Below are 10993 nucleotides of genomic sequence, written 5' to 3'. Positions count from 1 at the left end.
AATCTCTAGCGAATGACGGCAATAGACCCATCCGGAACTATGCGTCACCTAACCTCTACAATTTCTCTCCAGGAATCATGAGGCTGGCTTAGATGGATCGAGATTTGAAATGAAGCCGATAATGTAGCAGATGATCCAGGCTGTTGGGCGGTTTGGAGGAAGGCGTGGCGAAGACCCGCACACCCACCCCCGGAGCTTCATAGAAATCTGCAACACTTTTGTGTTCTCGAATATCTCAACCGAGGAAGTTCGACCAACTCTGTTTCCATTTTCTTTGTGTGATCAGGAGAGGAAATGGGCATATTCTCTCGAACCGGGGGAGATAACTTCGTGGGAACAGGTGGTGGAAAAGTTTATGAAGAAGTATTTCTCACCAATCGAGAATGCTAGGAGAAGGAAATTAATAACAAATTTTGAACAAGAAGATGAAGAATCGCTCAGCGATGCCTGGGCGAGGTTCAAGCGGCTGGTAAGAGACTGTCCACATAATGGCTTACCAGACTGCCTGCAAATGGAGATTTTCTACCAAGGACTAAATCCCCCTTCGCAGACCGCTGCCAAAGTGGCAGCCGCTGGTGGTCTGCTCGAAAAAACATATGAGGAGGCTAAGAGTATATTTGATCACATTTCCAAAAATCACGAGGATTCAAGGGAAAGCGATCAGAGATTAAGAATTAAAGATAATGACGCAAACAATGGGGCCATTGCATCCCTGCAAAATCAAATGTCTGCGATGATAAGTTTGATACAGGGCATCGCACTTAATAATACGGGAGCGAAGAAAGGGCAGGTCAGTGCAATTACTCAAATGAACGCAAGTTGTGTCATTTGTGGAGATGCTCACTCAATGGAAGAATGCCCAATAAACCCACAGTCGGTATGCTTCATGAGAGATCATCCCTATTCTCATACATATAACCTCAGATGGTGAAACCACCCAAATTTTGTGTGGAAAAGTCATCAAAAAAGCTTTCAACCTATGGCACAAAAAGGAAGGCCACCTGGATTTTTCCTGCAAAACAACAGTCCAGCGCATAGCCAAGCTAGAAGCTGACAGTCACCGCAATCTTTGTCCTTAGAAAGCTTACTGAAGCAATACATTGAGAAAAACGAATCAGTGCTTCAGAATCAAGCTACATTCATTAGAAATCTCGAAATTCAAATGGGACAAATTGCAGGCGAGCTGATAAATATACCGCAAGGAGTGTTTCCGAGCTCAACTGAGCTCCCTCGCAATCCTGGGGGTAACGGGAAGGAACAATGCTTAGCAGTCTCCTTGCTAAGCGATAACATGACGGCGGAAGTAGGGGAAAAGCCCATTGCAACCAACTTGAATGAGTGAAAACCAAAGACCCGTTGACCTATAGTTTGGAGAAGCCCGAGAAAATAGACCCTGAAGTTGCATCCACCCTTAAGCCTCTAGATCTTGAGATAGAAGAAGTTCAACCACTAGTAACTTCGTAAAGATTAAAAGAGGAACAAAATGAGGAAGAAAATATCGCAACAGTGGCTGCAGCACAAAATGCTATAATCCCACCCAAAATGGGCGACCTAGGAATCTTCACGATACCATGCTCTATCGGAGGGACCTATAGTGGCCAAGCACTATGTGATCTTGGGGCAAGTATAAATTCTCTTTTTTTGGCGGCCTGGAGGCGTGTACGACGATGCATTCCCAGAGTCCGAACAATGAGCATAGCTCTGACTCAAGCACGCTGGAATGCAGGCTCGAAGAATTCAGACCTGTGCATCAAAGGCAGAGGAAAACAGTCCTACAGAGAGAATTAGAAGAAGAAGCTAGGGAACTAGCACACGAGGCAAAGTGTTATGATGCTGGAAAAGGTAAGGTGAAGCTGAGTCACCAAGGCAAGTAAAAGGAAGGAAGCGTCAAGTTTTTTTTTTTTTTTCAAAAACTTAATGACGGGAAATTAGAAGTCAAATTATTCAACAATTAAAATCCCGTGGACGCAATATGCTATGCATGTTCTTAAGATATGCATTGATAGTCATGTGTTGATACTCATGCATTAGAGTGATAATGTGTTAACGAATGTATGCGATGACCATGCATTCTGTCACAGTTTTCTTGCATTCACGCTAAGTATAACGCGAACGTAAGTTTCTCGGGTGATCCGAGGTCGAACACAGGGACTTATAGCAAAGTGAATGTGGTAATGTGCATGCGGCGGTTTAAATAAAAGAATGATGGAGGGGTTTCTATATTAACACTACTCCTACTTCTAGCTAATAGACAATACAATGAGAATATGCATGAGAGGTAGAGAAGACTATGCCTACCTAGACCTCCATAACCCGCTCACTAGCTCTCACTGCATGAACATGGTTGTCGCATAACACCTTATCCTACTTCCTAGACACATGCAATATCCTATCTGTAGGGCGCATACGCTGTGTGATAGAACACGGAGCTTATCCCTAAGTTCCCCATTCTTGCCTATGCGTTCCAATCCACTCTTCCAAGTCTTAGATTTGGATTTTAGACTACTCTCCCAAGTATGCCTAAATGATGAATGAAGCACTCATAGGACAAGGTAACCGCATGAACTTTGCAGACCTAAGATTGTTCCTATCCCTAGTGAACAATGACTTACATTGCTTAATGCGACCAACCACTTACCCTCCCGGGCAGTTGGTTGTTGCTGACTTTACTCATGGACAAGCAATGCGTTAACCTATAGACAGGCGTTGCTGCAGCTTCACACTAAGAAAATAAGGTTACTCTCATACTCAAGCAATGTATACCTCTCGGTGGGTTGCTACATGCTTCATATTCCTAATTCACATGATTAAGTATGCGATACCCAAGCAATCTCACTAAGTGTTGCAATGAAAGTAAAGATGCTAAGTAAAGAAGATAGAGATGGAGTTGAAGAAAATAGAGAAATGCATTGAAAACAAATTGTATTAATTCCTTAATCACAAAATGTCATACAATACAATATAAGAAAATAAAGGAAAATGAAATGACTGACTAGAAGCAAAGACTTACTTCCAGCAGATGTGCGTCAAGGCTACTAATGGTGCCATGGATGGGTTGTAGAGTTGACTCTTCCGAAATCTAGCTCCGGTCGTCACTTGGAATGGATGAAGGAGGTGAAGAACTCTCAAATGTCTTCTCATGCATTTTGTCTGGATCACAAGGATCCGCCCTAGGCAAACCTCAAGCGAAAACCTTGGATTCCTTGAATTTCTGCCCATCGACTTCTATTTATAGAGCTTGGATCACCGACAACATTAATGGACTGCTCTGAGTGTGAAATTCGGCGTGTTAGTCCTTTTCTGAACCTCTGTCGCTAACGGCATGGTAGGTGAAATGTTAGCATCAACTTATGATTTTCTCGAGGTAGATGCGTTGATGCGTTCATTCCACTAACCTTGCGTTGATCCCATTAGTATGCATTATTGCATAGCCATAATCATTCAATGACCGCATTCGCTTAATACTGCAACTCCACACAATGACCGCAATCGTTTAACGAGCATAACTCCCATGCGATGGACGTATACGGCTGATTATCGCAACATCCATGCGTTGATTGACGCGTTCGCCTTTGAGATGGAGAGTTTCTTCGCATGCAGTCGTCTATGTGATGGTCCGATTTCTATGTTTGCGTCCACTTTCTGTATTAGCTACAAAAATAGAACATTGAACGCATAATAACGGGTTAGCCGAGAATTATCATGCTGATCGACATAAACTCATTTTCTCATGAATTCTTAGCATAATTGCCACATATTTTGCTTAACAACCTTCATAATTCTAAGTAAACGGCCTAAGATGACCTGCAGATCACTGCGTCACCAAGGCAAGTAAAAGGAAGGAAGCGTCAATTCAACAACATACTGACGGAGAAAGGATTCTTCCCAAAGCACAGTCCATTGCCCGCATATATAACAGACACAGTCGATGCAACGGGCTAGCGTCAACTCTGTGTTGGCCCTAGAAGAATCTGGCCTAACCTTGCCCACCGCTTCTATGGAAGTGAGTTTGATGAGAAGAAGGACGTAAGTCTTGTAGACAACACTTTAGTGCGCTTTTTTTCTAGTAAGGTCAATGAAGTGCTCAACGCAACTAATAATCCAGACGCTGAAGGTAATCACATCCTGGAAAAACCAACTCCAGATCAATTAAAGGATGCGTTAAGAATAGTGGCCAAACCTGGAAGCACATGGCAAATTTCAAGGATGGGTGTGAAGGAACTCTTACTCAAGAGTACCTACGAGTGGAAGGAGATCTTTCCAATTCATTGTGACAGAATTACCACGTATACATTCAAACATGCTTTCATAATGCTAAAGGGATCAAGAAATCATACCAGATGAAGATTTCTCGAGTCTGAAGCCCAACCATCTACCTCGAACAGTAACCACTCGAGCAGAAGGAATCGGAGAAGACAACACCACTTAGAGCCCTCAGTATTCTTGGAGTGAGAATCCAAAGTGTGGGCTTTGTTCAGATTTGGTAAAGGGAAGGAGGAAGAGCGACTGTACACAATGATCAAGCAAGTGGGAGAAGAGATCGTCTATCGCATAGACAGGGTGCTTGATCGTTTAGGTGAAGTATACGATCGTGTAGTAAAAGTAAACAATCGTCTATACGATCATGTAGGAAAAGATAAACGATCATCTAAATAATCGTGTAGAAAATGGGTGAGCGATCGTCCAAAACGATCACTAGGAAAAACTAAGCGATCGTTTATACGATCGTTTAGTAAATATCGAGAGCTAAACGATCGCTTAGGAAAAATGTAAACGATCATTTAGATAATAGCGTGCGACGGTGTAATCAGTATGCGATCGCTTAGCAATATCGTATATGTTTGCAATCGTGCAATCCTATCGTATAGGCATCAATTGTCTAAACGATGACACTATCTTTTTCACAATACCCGCGCACCCCGAGATAAACATATCGTCTGCTATTTATAATGCACTCGTTCTTATTTTAAACGAAGAGGTGCCTTCTCATTTCCTTTTAAAACCGTCCAACTAATGTGAACTTATCACATTCATAACTTATAAATTAATATCAAATATTAATTATAATATTTTTTTCCTCTACTAGATATAAATCATATTTATATCCAATTTCCTCCAAATTAATGTATCTCATACATAAAGTTAATTATATCATATTTAATTAACTCATTCAATTATATCATATATAATCGAACTCCCTCTTGTCAATTTGAACATTTCAAATTGACCCAAAAACTAACTCTCAACTTGTATCCAAGATACCAAGGGGACCTTATGAACCCATGGCTCGAAGCTCCAACGGTACGTGAATAGCTAACTAAACTCTTTAGTCACGATATCCACCATCTGTTAACTGTCAGGCATTCAACTAAAGACCGACAGTTGAACTCTTCTTGCCATAGACGTATTTCTATGTCCATTGGATATAACCAATCATCAGTACGATGACCCTTCACAGATGCTCATAAGTACAGTTGGGCCAATTACCGTTTTGCCCCTGTTGTTACATCTCACTCCTTAAGTACCACTGATTCCTCTAATGAACAATACAACATGTCCAACTATGTGTGAACACCTCTTGGACCAAGAGAAGGTGTGGCGCCACATCGTTCAAGCCCCAGAATCAGCCCTTAAGGGAGCTATCTATCTACTTACCCCTGCCTCAGGGAAGGAGTGAATTCTATCTTTTGTAGTTGAGTTCTCAACTTTCAAATCAGACGAATCCCTAAAATGGTAGGCAGTCGGCGTTCTGGCCACTCGCACCCATGCAAATCAAAGGACCACCCTTAATGGTAGGAGTTCCCAACTCACTCAGGATTGAGGTCATGTTACCTATGGTAATCCTAGTGAAGTGAAGTCTTAGGTATGAACGGTGTTATATAACGAGACGTTAACACTTCGTGGTCAGGTCTTATATAAACTCTTTGTATAGGATGCCCCCGCTCGCATGTCCCCTACACGAATGATTAGGATCAGATCATCTATGACAAGTCATAACACTTGTGACCATTCCACAAAGCGGGTTGCATCCGTAGATTTATCAGGATAAGGTTTCCCTCCTATATCCATATACTACAAACCATTTTGGTTATCACTCAATACATGATTCACTTGTATGTCACCACATACATGCTTAAGTTACATATAGATAACCAAGGATTTTAAGTTTATTGGTTTGCGGTAAAATGAAAAACATCTAAATGTGCAAAGTCAAGTAATGAAGTAAATATCATTTATATTATACATCACAAGTGTTCGTACAAAGTTGTTTACAAACTACTGGAAACGAGACTTTAGGGCACAAACCCCAACAATCTCCCACTTGTCCTAAAGCGAAGTGGGGAGTACAAGTAAACAAACACAAAACAATAAACTAGGGCATAAAAACCCAGTGCAACAAAATCTCCCACTCTCCGTAGTCCAGCCGTAGACGATCCTATAGACCCATGCTCTGAAGGTGACCCTCAAACACTGTAGTTATGAGAGCCTTCATAAACAGATCAACAACGTTTTGCTCCGAGGTGATCTTTGTGACGATTATTTCTCCTTGATGCACAATCTCGCGGATCAGATGATACTTCCACTCTATGTGTTTGTCGCGCCTAAGACTCCTGGGCTCCTTGGAGTTCGCCACAGCACCACTATTGTCACAATGTGATGAGCCTAGACATATCTGGAACAACTTCCAGCTCTATCAAGAACTTTCTGAGCCAGACGGCCTCTTTAGCAGCTTCACAAGCCGCTACGTATTTGACCTCCATCGTTAAGTCAGCGATGCACCCCTGCTTAGTGCTCCGCCACACTACAACTCCACCATTAAGAGTAAATATTGACCCTGAAGTGGACTTTCCAGAGTTCTTATCAATCTGAAAGTCAGAATTCGTGTATCCAGTAAAGATCAAATCCTAAGACCCATACATGAGCATGTAGTCCCTCGTTCTCCAAAGATACTTGACGATGTTCTTAACTGCAGTCCAATGACCCTAGCCTGGGTTAGACTGATACCTACTGACTATTCCCACAGCATAGTAGATGTCTAGCCTAGTGCAGAGCATCGCATACATTACACTGCCAACGGAAGATGCATATGGGACCCGTCTCATGTCCTCAACTTCTTGAGGCGTCTTAGGACACATGTCCTTAGACAAAGTGACTCCATGCTTGAATGGTAGTAGGCCTTTTTTGGAGTTCTGCATCGAGTACTTGAGCAAGATTTTATCAATATATGAAGCCTGAGACAATGCTAGCACTATTTTCTTACGATCCCGGAAGATTTGTATACCCAGAACAAACTGAGCCTCTCCCAAATCTTTCATTTGGAATTGAGTCACTAGCCAGTTCTTAACTGCAATCAGTAGACCTACATCATTCCCAATGAGTAGTATATCGTCTACTATAATACTAAGAAAGCTACTGAACTGTTGACTATTTTCTTGTAAACACAAGTTCATCAACGTTTTGGTCAAAGCCATACGATTTAATCGTAACATCAAACTGAATATTCCAAGATCGAGACACCTGCTTCAGCCTATAAATGAACCAATTCAGTTTGCAGACTTTTTGCTCTTGACCTTGGGCAATGAATCCTTCGAGTTGCACCATGTAAATGGTCTCCTCAAGATTGCCATTCAGAAAAGCCGTCTTGACGTCCATGTGCCAAATCTCATAATCATACTAAGCTGCAATGGATAGGAGGATGCGGATCGACTTTAACATGGCAACAAGTGAGAAAGTCTCCTTATAGTCGACTCCTTCCACCTGGGTATAACCCTTTGCCACAAGTCGAGCCTTGAAGGTTTGCACCTTCCCATCAGTACCCCGTTTGTGCTTGTAGATCCATTTACAACCTATAGGTCTTACCCCATCAGGCTGATCTACAAGATCCATACTGAGTTGAAGTACATCGACTCCATCTCAAGATTCATGCCTTTGACCCATTCATCCCGGTCAACATCCTCCATTGCCCTTTTATAGAACAACGGATCCTCAACATTGTCATCTGTCACCATAGCTAGGATTTCTATGAAACCCAGATAGCGATCAGGCAGGTTCGTAACCCTCCCACTGCATCGAGGTTCCCTCAACTTTTGAGGTGGAACCAACCTACTAGATGAACTATCATCAACAATTCTGTTTGATGAATCAGGTTCTTCAACAACTCTTGTTAAAGTTTCAGTAGTTTCTTTGGAAAGCTCACTTATCACGACTTTACTACGTGGACTGTGCTCCCTGATATGATCCTCCTCCAGGAAAGTAATTCGTGGAAACAAACACCTTGTTTTCGGATGGATCATAAAATTAACCTCCTCGTGTACCTTTGGGGTAGCCTACAAAGAGGCACAACCTCGATCGTGATTCCAACTTCTTGGGATTTGCCTCAAACACATGTGTTGGGCAACCCCATATGTGGAAGTGACGTAAACTAGCTTTACACCTGTTCCACAACTCCAGAGGTGTTCTTGCAACACTCTTAGAAGGAACACAATTGAGAATGTATACCACAGTCTCCACTGTAAAACCCCATAACGAGTCCGATAAATAAGCGTAACTCATCATCGAGCGAACCATGTCTAACAAGGTTTTGTTTCTCCTCTCTATTACACCATTTTGCTGAAGTGTACCCGGTGCCAAGAGTTAGGAAACGATTCCATGTTCTAATAAATAGTCCTGGAACTCATAATCCAAAAACTCTCCATCTCGATCTAATCGAAGTGTTTTTATTCGTCTATCCAAAGCATTTTCAACTTCGACCTTAAACAATTTGAACTTTTCAAAAGATTCAGACTTTCGTTGCATCAGATAGATATACCCATATCTCGAGTAATCATCAGTAAAACTGATAAAGTACTCATAGCCTCCTCGAGCTCATGCATTCATAGGACCATAAAGGTCAGAATGTACTAATTCAAGAGGCTCTTTGGCTCGATAACCTTTTCCAGTAAAAGGTTGTTTAGTCATCTTACCTTCAAAGCAAGATTCACAAACTGGTAAAGAATTTTCCTCTAACTCGCTTAGAAGGCCATTCTTCACCAATCTTTCAATCCTATTGAGATTAATGTGCCCTAATCTAAGGTGCCAAAGTTGGGCATTTTCTTTTGGAGAAACCCGTTGACGTTTAGATTGAGTTACGACAGATTTAAACATATGGAGGAAACTTAAGGCTAAAGGTCTTAGCACATACAAGTTATTTTCCAGTTTAGCTGTACAAATTTCAACACCATCCTTACGAAGAAATAGTGTAATTGTATTGTAATAGACACTTTACAGAAATAAGGTTCCTTTTTAGTTCAGGAACTACAAAGACATTTTTTAATATAAGAAACCTATTCTGTAAAGTAAACTGAATGTCTCCCACTGGCACAGCTAAGATGACGTGTCCGGTGCCTACTCGCATCATCATCTCACCAGCCTTCAACTATCGCCAGGATCTAATCCTCTGAAAAGAAGAACATAAATGATTAGTGGCGCCCGAATCTAATATCCAAGCAGAATCATCATTCTCCACTAAACAAGTTTCTAATACAAGCAAATCATATTTACCTCTATCTGCCTTGGCATTAGCCTTGGCCGCCTTCTTTTCCTTCAGATATCGACCTATACATGTACATTTCATTTTCAACGTTATGAAATACGTTCAACACACGTAGTTTCAACTAGTATAGTAAAATGAACAAACTTATTTATAAATATAGCAAAATATCATTGTCGATCAATATATACACTGACAGGTATCTATCAGTGTCTAAATATTTTTCAGTATTTTTGCCATTTAAAATAATTATTCACTTTTTTAAAAGCTAGTATGTAGTTACTAGTTAAGCTGAAATGTGTTTTTTTCTTTTTTTCTTTTTTTTTTTTTTTTTTTTTTTTTTTGGAAGGGGGGTAGGGAGGGGTAGTGTGAAGATGCTTCATACCATTGTGTTCCGAAAAAGAGTACTTCATGAACTATTAATCTGGTGATTTTGGTAGTGTGAAGATGGGAAATAAGAACTCAACTAGCATAGTTAGGTTAGGTGATATTCGTGTGAAGACAAGTGTTGGGTGCGCGCTTACATTAAAGAACGTACATCATACTCTTGATTTATGTCTTAACTTGTTGTCTACAAATGTCCTTGATCAATAAGGATTTCGACTTACCTTTGGTGATAGTAAGTGGACATTGTCTAAAAGTTCGATAATAGTTGCTTGAGGTGAGTTATGTTATACTTTGTATAAAACAAACTTGAGTATATGTTCTTCTAAGATCAATACAGACGAAGAAAACAATTCTCCAAATCTATGGCACCAAAGGCTAGGGCATATGAGTGATAAGAGTATTAAATTGTTGGCAAGTAAATCTCTCATCCCTGTTGATAAAACAGTTTCTTTTGACCCTTGTAATAACTGTTTGGCAGGTAAGCAACATAGAATTTCTTTTTCTGAGAAGTCTACAAGAAGGCAAGGAAAATTGAAGTTAATACATTATGATATTTATGGTCCTATTGAGGTGGAGTCTCTTAGTGATAATAAATATTTTGTCACTTTTATTTATGATGCTACTTGAAGAACTTAGGTGTATATATTGAAGACAAAAAGCCAAGTGTTCGAAATTTTTAGAAAGTTCCATGTCATGGTAGAAAGGGGGACCGAAAGAAAATTGAAGTGTCTTTGATCTGACAATTGTGGTGAGCATACTTTGAATGAGTTCAAGTAGCATTGGTCACAACATGGCATTAGACCTGAGAAGATAGAGCCTGACATACAAAACACAATAGAGTTGCTGAGAGGATGAACAGGTCTATTGTGGAGAAGGTGGGGTGCATGCTTAGAATGTTTGATCTTCCAAAGACATTTTAGGGTGAAATAGTGCAATGTGTCATTATTTGATTAAATGATCTCCATCAATTTCTCTAGGTCTAGACATTCCAAAGATAGCATGGAAGGGACATGATCCCACTTATTTGCATCTCAGAGTCTTTGCCAGCAAGGCATACATGCATGTGTCTAATTAACA

The 10993-nt window shown here is 40.7% G+C and overlaps 1 non-coding gene across 1 annotated transcript; it reads right to left on the bottom strand.

The window, feature by feature from the left end:
* Positions 1-388: 388 nt before the first annotated feature.
* LOC120078833 (small nucleolar RNA R71) lies at positions 389-495 on the bottom strand. The gene has a single exon (XR_005482114.1). It is a non-coding gene; the product is annotated as a small nucleolar RNA R71 (small nucleolar RNA).
* Between the last annotated feature and the right edge of the window lie 10498 nt (positions 496-10993).

The sequence above is a fragment of the Benincasa hispida genome, chromosome 5 (genome assembly GCF_027475165.1).
Source record: "Benincasa hispida cultivar pf3 chromosome 5, pf3_genome.v1.1, whole genome shotgun sequence".
NCBI classification, from domain to species: domain Eukaryota; kingdom Viridiplantae; phylum Streptophyta; class Magnoliopsida; order Cucurbitales; family Cucurbitaceae; genus Benincasa; species Benincasa hispida.
Note: the sequence above shows the minus strand (reverse complement) of the source record. Positions and strands in the feature narration are given on the sequence as shown.